Below are 10000 nucleotides of genomic sequence, written 5' to 3'. Positions count from 1 at the left end.
GTTCTAATACGTCATAAACACGTTAAGCCAAGATGTAACAACTTTATTACAAGTTGTAACAAGCGGAAAATAGGGACAGTTACGGTTTGTGTTTCCAAGGTTCGTTCTAAGGAGCTAAATCTACAACCAACAACAACAACAACATTGTCCTGTCAGTCCTGCGGTGCCCAGGTCTCCTGTATACTTGTGTGTTGTGTACTGGAGGGGGGAAGGGGGGGGATGATGAAATCCGGATTCCTGAGCGAACACAATGAAATCCGGTTCGTTGTATATTTTTTTTCTTTTTTTTCCCTCTTTTTTTCCAGGGAGTCGGGCCGCGGGGCTGTTGATCCCCGGAGCCTCAACATGGCAGCCCCCACAAGGTATAGCCTCTATATTGCTTTTTATATATAAATATGGTTAAAAAATGCTTTTTATTTATAAATATGGTTAAAAAATGCTTTTTATTTATAAATATGGTTAAAAAATGCATTAATATTCTATAGATGTTTTGCTAAGGTTATCTTATACGCCTCTAGGCCTACCGGGAGGGCCAGACACGCATCCAGTCCTGGAGCAGACTCACGAAGCAGTTACGCAAGCACTTACGAACCTATCCATCTTTTCTCAATCTTTGGCGGCTGTGTTTACAATTATTAAACAGTTAATGAGCTCGGAAGCACCAGGAGGCTGTTTATAACAATAACAACAGTTGATTGGGAAGTTTTCATGCTGGTAAACTGTTTAATAAATGTAAACCAAGCCGTCTAAAGATTGAGGAAAGATGTAGACGCTCGTCAGTGCTTGCGTAACTGCTTCGTGAATCTGGCTCCTGTTCTGTAGACTCGTGTCCTAACCGAGTGTTGTCTTGGAGTGTGAGTGAGTGGTCTGACCTCTCGGTACTCAAGCGTCGCCACTCATTTTTCTCACATCTTAATATTTGCAAGTTGGAGTCCTGTTGCGCTCCAATAGTATGGTACCTCGATCAGACAAGGCCGAAAGGAACTACCTAAGCAGACCGATTGATGGAGAAAAACGTGACCATTGCTGGAGATTAACGTGACTGGCTCAGAAGTATAACAACGGTACTGTTTTTGACGACTAAAAGCACAGGAAACAGATCATATAGCAAGTCGATCAAATAAAGAGCAGTGGTGGAAAGAAGAGTGGCATAATGACATTGAAATCTTACATGAGGATGAAGATTTAGATATCGCGGTGCTATCTATTTAGACACCGCGGTGCTATCTATTTAGACACCGCGGTGCTATCTATTTAGACACCGCGGTGCTATCTATTTAGACACCGCGGTGCTATCTATTTAGACACCGCGGTGCTATCTATTTAGACACCGCGGTGCTATCTATTTAGACACCGCGGTGCTATCTATTTAGTTACTCTGAGTTACACAGCGCTGTAGCCTGGGAGTGAACAGTTAGTCCGTAGCCGAGAAGAGAATTTAGCATTAGTTAAAGTCATTGAAGATTTCCAAGCCAGTTTGGGTTGAGTGCAGCATTATGCCGCCTCTGTGTTATCAAGACCACACTATACTATAAGTGTGGGTCTTGACACTTCACGTACTACGAAAGGTAAGTGGACAGATAACTTAATTCATATTTTGAGCGTGCGTAATTAATACCTATAGGCGCACAAACCCACTACGCGCATTATTTGTGCGTCTCTATATGCATAAACAGCTATTGCATCACTTCATATAAAAACGTGTCTGGGGAAATTTGGAGATAGTCCAAAAACTCTGCCCAAAAAAGGGCAGAGTTGCCAGATTTCATGTGAACCTGGAACAATATATTCCATATTTTGGAAGTGATCCCGTACGACAATAGACATAATAATATACTACAATCGGCATAATAATGTATATGCTACAATAGATATAATAATATATAAACTACAATAGACATAATGTATATAATATATATATATATATATATATATATATATATATATATATATATATATATATACATATATATATATATATATATATATATATATATATATATATATATACATATATATATATATATATATATATATATATATATATATATATATATATATATATATATACATATATATATATATATATATATATATATATATATATATATGTATATATATATATATATATATATATATATATATATATATATATATATATATATATATATATATATAGACATAATAATGTGCGTAAGTATCCACATAGGAAAAATACAAATAAAATTCCGAACGTTCAGAATTTTCGTTCGATTTTTCCCCTGTGGATACTTCCGCATAACTGAATCGCCTGTTTTTGTTTGTTTGTTATTATTCTTACGTTGTAATGTATATATTACAGAAGTATACAATATACATAATATGTATTATAATGTATATTGCAATAGACCAAGTACTTTGCAACGTGGTTTTTACTAATTGTATTTGTTGAAGCTTGTTAATTATCAATGCGCTGCAATTGAATGTATACAACAGTGTATATATAAATACAGTGTATATAATTGTATATAAATAATAATGTATAATATATAAATGTATAATACAATATATATAAATACAGTGTATATAAATAATAATATATAATATATATAAGTGTATAATACAATGTGTATAAATCCACTATACATATAGCCTAATGTAAATACATAAACATACTATGTAACTGTTGTTGCAACCATCATGCATCTCATTAATGAGGCGTGATGGATGAGGGAATTGCTAAGAGGATGAGTGAAGTGAGGCTGGGGTGACGAAGTGCGTGGATGACTGCTGGGTGAGTGGGAGGGTGGATGAATGGTTGGCTCAAAATAAATTCATTTTTCGTGTCTGTCTATTTACAAGTTGGAGCGTTTGGCAGACCAGGTTAATATAGGTACACTTCCTGGTTGCCGATATCTATTTCTCCTCCTAGATACGCCTCTTCCCTCCCTCTTTCCCTTGATGCTGGGACCACCAAGGCATACTATCACTCATTGGTTGACTTACAAGCCTTTCATTTAGAGTTCCTAAATCGTGTTGGAGGGTCTTTAAAAAGAGTTTGCCACTTCCTCAAGAGGGCATTCGATTCCTCAATGTGAAAACTGTTGTGGGGATACAACACTTGCCCCATTAGAGACCCGACGACCTTAGTTGAAGAACTGGCTGCCTTTTTGAAGAACTGGCTGCCTTCTTGAAGAACTGGCTGCCTTCTTGAAGAACTGGCTGCCTTCTTGAAGAACTGGCTGCCTTCTTGAAGAACTGGCTGCCTTCTTGAAGAACTGGCTGCCTTTTTGAAGAACTGGCTGCCTTTTTGAAGAACTGGCTGCCTTCTTGAAGAACTGGCTGCCTTCTTGAAGAACTGGCTGCCTTCTTGAAGAACTGGCTGCCTTCTTGAAGAACTGGCTGCCTTCTTGAAGAACTGGCTGCCTTTTTGAAGAACTGGCTGCCTTTTTGAAGAACTGGCTGCCTTTTTGAAGAACTGGCTGCCTTTTTGAAGAACTGGCTGCCTTTTTGAAGAACTGGCTGCCTTTTTGAAGAACTGGCTGCCTTTTTGAAGAACTGGCTGCCTTTTTGAAGAACTGGCTGCCTTTTTGTTGAAGAACTGGCTGCCTTTTTGTTGAAGAACTGGCTGCCTTTTTGAAGAACTGGCTGCCTTTTTGAAGAACTGGCTGCCTTTTTGAAGAACTGGCTGCCTTTTTGAAGAACTGGCTGCCTTTTTGAAGAACTGGCTGCCTTCTTCAATAATTGGCTATCGTCTCGTAGCTCCCTTCTCGATAGCCTAATCCATCGAGCGTACACACGCTCTCACCACAGCTAGCGATGTGCCTGGCACAATTGATTCAGTACTAAAATGTTATGCATTTTTTAATAATAAAAGAAGTAAAGGCACAACAGTTTGTCTTCTGACCTCCATAATAATCAGCGGTAACACTGGTGGCAGCGGTGGGTTCTGGTTGGATCTAACTGAATACGCCTCCAGTCTCTTAGTTTGATCACTCCAGCCAGCGAGCTATAAGGAATCCAATCTTCTGGTCCAAGCTACTTAGTACCATAGTTTAACACAAATGCGTCGTCAATAGTGTAACCTGTTCCTGAAGAGGACAGTCAGTTCAAGAGGACGGTCAGTTCAAGAGGACGGTCAGTTCAAGAGGACAGTCAGTTCAAGAGGACAGCCAGTTCAAGAGGACTTTCAGTTCAAGAGGGTAGTCAGTTCAAGAGGGTAGTCAGTTCAAGAGGACAGTCAGTTCAAGAGGACAACCAGTTCAAGAGGACAGTCAGTTCAAGAGGACGGTCAGTTCAAGAGGACAGCCAGTTCAAGAGGACAGTTAGTTCAAGAGGGTAGTCAGTTCAAGAGGACAGTCAGTTCAAGAGGGTAGTCAGTTCAAGAGGACAACCAGTTCAAGAGGACAGTCAGTTCAAGAGGACGGTCAGTTCAAGAGGACAGCCAGTTCAAGAGGACTTTCAGTTCAAGAGGGTAGTCAGTTCAAGAGGGTAGTCAGTTCAAGAGGACAGTCAGTTCAAGAGGGTAGTCAGTTCAAGAGGACAGTCAGTTCAAGAGGACGGTCAGTTCAAGAGGACAGTCAGTTCAAGAGGACAGTCAGTTCAAGAGGACAGTCAGTTCAAGAGGACAGCCAGTTCAAGAGGACAGCCAGTTCAAGAGGACAGTCAGTTCAAGAGGACAGCCAGTTCAAGAGGACAGCCAGTTCAAGAGGACAGTCAGTTCAAGAGGACAGCCAGTTCAAGAGGACAGCCAGTTCAAGAGGACAGTCAGTTCAAGAGGACAGTCAGTTCAAGAGGACAGTCAGTTCAAGAGGACAGTCAGTTCAAGAGGACAGCCAGTTCAAGAGGACAGCCAGTTCAAGAGGACAGTCAGTTCAAGAGGACAGCCAGTTCAAGAGGACAGTCAGTTCAAGAGGACAGCCAGTTCAAGAGGACAGTCAGTTCAAGAGGACAGTCAGTTCAAGAGGACAGTCAGTTCAAGAGGACAGCCAGTTCAAGAGGACAGTCAGTTCAAGAGGACAGTCAGTTCAAGAGGACAGTCAGTTCAAGAGGACAGTCAGTTCAAGAGGACAGTCAGTTCAAGAGGACAGCCAGTTCAAGAGGACAGTCAGTTCAAGAGGACAGTCAGTTCAAGAGGGTAGTCAGTTCAAGAGGGTAGTCAGTTCAAGAGGGTAGTCAGTTCAAGAGGACAGCCAGTTCAAGAGGACAGTCAGTGTAAGAGGGTAGTCAGTTCAAGAGGACAGTCAGTTCAAGAGGACAGTCAGTGTAAGAGGGTAGTCAGTTCAAGAGGACAGTCAGTTCAAGAGGACAGTCAGTTCAAGAGGACAGCCAGTTCAAGAGGACAGCCAGTTCAAGAGGACAGTCAGTGTAAGAGGGTAGTCAGTTCAAGAGGACAGTCAGTTCAAGAGGACAGTCAGTTCAAGAGGACAGTCAGTTCAAGAGGACAGTTCAAGAGGACAGCCAGTTCAAGAGGACAGTCAGTTCAAGAGGACAGTCAGTTCAAGAGGGTAGTCAGTTCAAGAGGGTAGTCAGTTCAAGAGGGTAGTCAGTTCAAGAGGACAGCCAGTTCAAGAGGACAGTCAGTGTAAGAGGGTAGTCAGTTCAAGAGGACAGTCAGTTCAAGAGGACAGTCAGTGTAAGAGGGTAGTCAGTTCAAGAGGACAGTCAGTTCAAGAGGACAGTCAGTTCAAGAGGACAGCCAGTTCAAGAGGACAGTCAGTTCAAGAGGACAGTCAGTTCAAGAGGACAGTCAGTTCAAGAGGACAGCCAGTTCAAGAGGACAGTCAGTTCAAGAGGACAGTCAGTTCAAGAGGACAGCCAGTTCAAGAGGACAGTCAGTTCAAGAGGACAGCCAGTTCAAGAGGACAGTCAGTTCAAGAGGACAGCCAGTTCAAGAGGACAGTCAGTTCAAGAGGACAGTCAGTTCAAGAGGACAGTCAGTGCCTCAAAACACAAAGATACGCCCATTACAAACATTATCAGAAACATTAACATTTATCTATAAGCAAGTACAGAGAATATTACAGCAATGAGGAATACATGTAAGAATACATATTTCCTCAATATATAGGAATACCATAGACATTTGTTGACAAATACAGTGACTGTACAAAGGGATATACACATACCAATACAAGAGAAAAATGTTAGATTCGTATCTACAAGGTGAGAAGCCTGACGTTCATATTTCCTGGGGTCGGGCTCATTAACCTCTTTGGTATTTTGTGGTGGTGATGAGGTGGGTGATGAGGGTAACATGGGTGACTGGGTGACGAAATAATAGGTGACTGGGAGGAGGGACACAGGTGGAATAGGTGATATGGGAGGATGCGGAACTGTGTGTGTGTGTGTGTACAGTCGCTACTTGGGTCACTCTTCACTTGGGCCAGCCAGCACGCGACCAGCACGCGACCACACCGTGCTCAGCCCAAAACACACCCCCTTTGCATCCCACCTATCCCCGTCCCCGCCCATCCCCGTCCCCACCCGTCCCCGCCCGTCCCCACCCAGCATTGGCCGGTAACCAAGTCTCCAAGGGCACGGGCGCCATTCCCTCTACACCTCCAAACACACGTACTAATACAATGAGACATTTTATCTCAGGTTTATGAGGCATAGAGAACAGCGGTTCGTGAGGCACAGTGTACGGTGTTTGGCCCCTCCTGTCTGTACCTAGTTACCTGTCTGTATATCCTTGTTACCTGTCTCTACCTCCTGTTTACCTGTCTCTACCTCCTGTTTACCTGTCTGTACCTCCTGTTTACCTGTCTGTACCACCTTGTTACCTGTCTGTACCACCTTGTTACCTGTCTATGCGTCCTCTGAACAAGCAAGCAGTCCACCTGGGACAGCTTCATAGTAGACGGAGCATCTACAGTGGTTTTCAATGCTACAACACCACCATGTGAAATTGCTCGCCTCACTGCAGCAGTGAGGGTGAGGGTGACTTTCTATTAGCAACCCGCTTGTCAGCGACAGGCATATGGGCGTCTTAGCTTACAAACCCCCATGTGCATTGCTGTGCTTCTCCGCCTTGAGTAAGAGGCTGAGCGATAGTAGTAGTAGCAGGAGCTGGCACTCTGGACGCAGTGAAGTTAATGACATCGTTAAGAGTGTGCGGCAGAGAGATAAAACAGTGTTTCCCAGTGTGCCACAGCAGCGCTGCTACTGGTTGCCCTGATAAATAAAGGGTTGGTTATTATGGAGAGTGCCGGCCCCCTGGAAGAACGGTAGGCAGTTGGTGGGGGAGTACAGTGCGTATCAGCCTTGACTGACGCCTACATTGACTTCAGTATTGGGTGGTAGCCAGGTGGTGCTACTACCCACTGGGAATCAAGCAAGTCCCATAATTACAAAGCTAGATCATCAATACAGTTTGGTCACCATTGCCTCAGAGACTCTCGGTGCTTGAGGTGGTTATCTTGAGATGATTTCAAGGCTTTTTAGTGTCCCCGCGGCCCGGTCCTCGACCAGGCCTCCATCCACAGGAAGCTGCCCGTGACAGCTGACTAAACTCCCAGGTACCTATTTACTGCTAGGTAGCAGGAGCATCAGGGTGAAAGAAACTCTGCTCATTGTCTCTCGCCGGCGCCCGGGATCGAACCCGGGACCACAGGATCACGCGTCCAGTGTTCTGTCCGCTCAGCCACAGGCTGTGACAATTTCACGCCTTCTATATGCAATATATGTTGTAACTATTCCAGTGTGATTAAAGTTTAGAATAAATAACAAATGATAAAAGGGGTGATTAGGACTAGACAGAGGTACAGGAGGGCGTCTTGAGTGTTCTCCCAGATGCTGTACGGTGTCTTACACACAGACATCACACTAACGTGATGCGTCGATTAAGGCAGTGTCTGGGATGCTCCCGGACGCAGGTTCGAATCCTCGTCACGGCCCTTGTGGATTTGTTCTGTAGTGTGTCTCCTCTGAAGCACAGACCACCAGCACAACCTCCGCTCATCCACCCAACATAATCCACCAAGACTCGCTGGATTGTTTCAAGTGAAGGTTAGATACATATGGATGAGTTTGGGTGGATATTAACAGCAGGACCAGCTGCCTCGTAAGGGTAACGAGGCCTTCTGCAGTTTTCTGTATTCTCATTCTTAGACTTATTTCCTCCACTGGGATCCTTGGAGCCTCGACCCAGCCACAATAGGGTGATCCCATCGTCTTACCGCTCAGGTCACGACCACTCACAATAGAGAAAGATCTCAGAGGTACCGGAGACGTCGGGAACATTACCTAGTCATGTACCAACACGTGCTATGATGGCACGTGATGTGAATGCACGTGGTGGCCGGCTTCCCTGGATCTATTTATAGATCTATTTCTGAAGCAAAACTCTAAATAGAGTACTGGACTGAACCGTATCGTGTGTGTGTGTGTGTGTGTGTGTGTGTGTGTGGGTATTGGATCTTGTGCATGTGACACAGGCAGTGCACAGTGGTGATTCCATTGCAACAGCAGCCAGCAAAATATTATTATTGGTGGTGCTGTAGGTGTGAGCAGGCGACTTGATGTGTACCCCACATGCGTACCATATACGCATTGGTACACGGTGCCTCGTACCGTGCAAGAGGTATCATAACACTGTACCTGGAATGAGTATACACTTATATTTAATGTCCATGTGTATGACGTATTCATATGTGTGATATCTTTACGGAGAAGCTAAACCTCCTAGATTTTAAACATATGTATGTGTATACATTGGTTATATCCAGCTGACTGTGCCTAAGGGTCAGACATTTCCTCAACATTTACTGTGGTGTGTTACTTGGCTCTCGCACAGTGTCAAGAATTGTGAATGTAGTGTCATTTGTAGTTCCTATTGACCATTAATTCATTTGTGAACCTTTGTCATTCATTCCATAAACCCAGAACTCTTCACCATTTGATTAAATAAACCTTTATTATCAGTAATATCAAGACTTTACATTAATTTATCTTCTATGTAATTACCTCATGAGATGCTTAATTACCATGTACCATTAGCATCCGTTGATAAGTTCAGTAACGCAACTGACGTCCACTTTTAGTGTGTCGATTCAGTAGAGAGAGGTCACAGCATCGCTCCTGTGCCAGGTAAGTCCACTACGGGCTCACCATAGCCCGTGCTACTTGCCCCGCTCCTGTGCCAGGTAAGTTACGGGCTCACCATAGCCCGTGCTATTTGGAACTTGTTCCGAGTAGCTGAATCTATAACAACAGCAGTAGAGAGGATCCAGGGAGTAGGGCCTAGTAGTGATCACTGGGAGATTGAGAAAAAATGTACAGGTTGGTAAGTGCTTGCGTAACTACTTCGTGAATCTGGCCTTTGGTCCCTTAGTCTACATTCTTGTAATGTCTTGAGATTATCTTGAGATGATTTCGGGGCTTTTTTTAGTGTCCCCGCGGCCCGGTCCTCGACCAGGCCTCCACCCCCAGGAAGCAGCCTGTGACAGCTAACTAACACCCAGGTACCTATTTTACTGCTAGGTAACAGGGGCATTCAGGGTGAAAGAAACTTTGCCCATTTGTTTCTACCTCGTGCGGGAATCGAACCCGCGCCGCAGAATTACGAGTCCTGCGCGCTATCCACCAGGCTACGAGGCCCCTAGTCTGGGACATCTTCCCCCTCAAGACCAGCAACATGGCTCCTCCTCAAGACCAGCAACATGGCTCCTCCTCAAGACCAGCAACATGGCTCCTCTTTACGTAGACAACAAAAACAAGCATTTACGTGATACTGGAAATGGAACGCTTATTTTGTTTATGTTTTTAAACGCTCTTTCGTAAACCTGAGAGAAGAATCCCTCTTTTTCCTAGAGAGCGTCAGTCCGGTAGTGGGACCATCTTCACATACCGGTAAGTCCACTAGGTGGGGTGGGGGGGGGTAAGGAGGGGGGGGGGGTGCTGGAGGTATTAGTGGAGGAGGTATTAGGGGGGATATAGATCAGGAGGTATATAGTAAGGGTTAAGGGGTAGGGGGGGGTGTTAGGGATCACCATACTAACATAAACATTACCCCCCCCCC

The 10000-nt window shown here is 44.1% G+C and overlaps 1 long non-coding RNA gene across 1 annotated transcript in view; it reads left to right on the top strand.

The window, feature by feature from the left end:
• Positions 1-10000, top strand: part of LOC138365831 (uncharacterized) — a 62478-nt gene that overhangs the window by 36498 nt on the left and 15980 nt on the right. The window contains exon 2 of the long non-coding RNA XR_011229038.1: positions 306-362. This is a non-coding gene — a long non-coding RNA (uncharacterized lncRNA). The remainder of the gene's footprint in view (positions 1-305; positions 363-10000) is intronic.

The sequence above is a fragment of the Procambarus clarkii genome, chromosome 18 (genome assembly GCF_040958095.1).
Source record: "Procambarus clarkii isolate CNS0578487 chromosome 18, FALCON_Pclarkii_2.0, whole genome shotgun sequence".
In the NCBI taxonomy this organism is placed as follows: Eukaryota; Metazoa; Arthropoda; class Malacostraca; order Decapoda; family Cambaridae; genus Procambarus; species Procambarus clarkii.
Note: the sequence above shows the minus strand (reverse complement) of the source record. Positions and strands in the feature narration are given on the sequence as shown.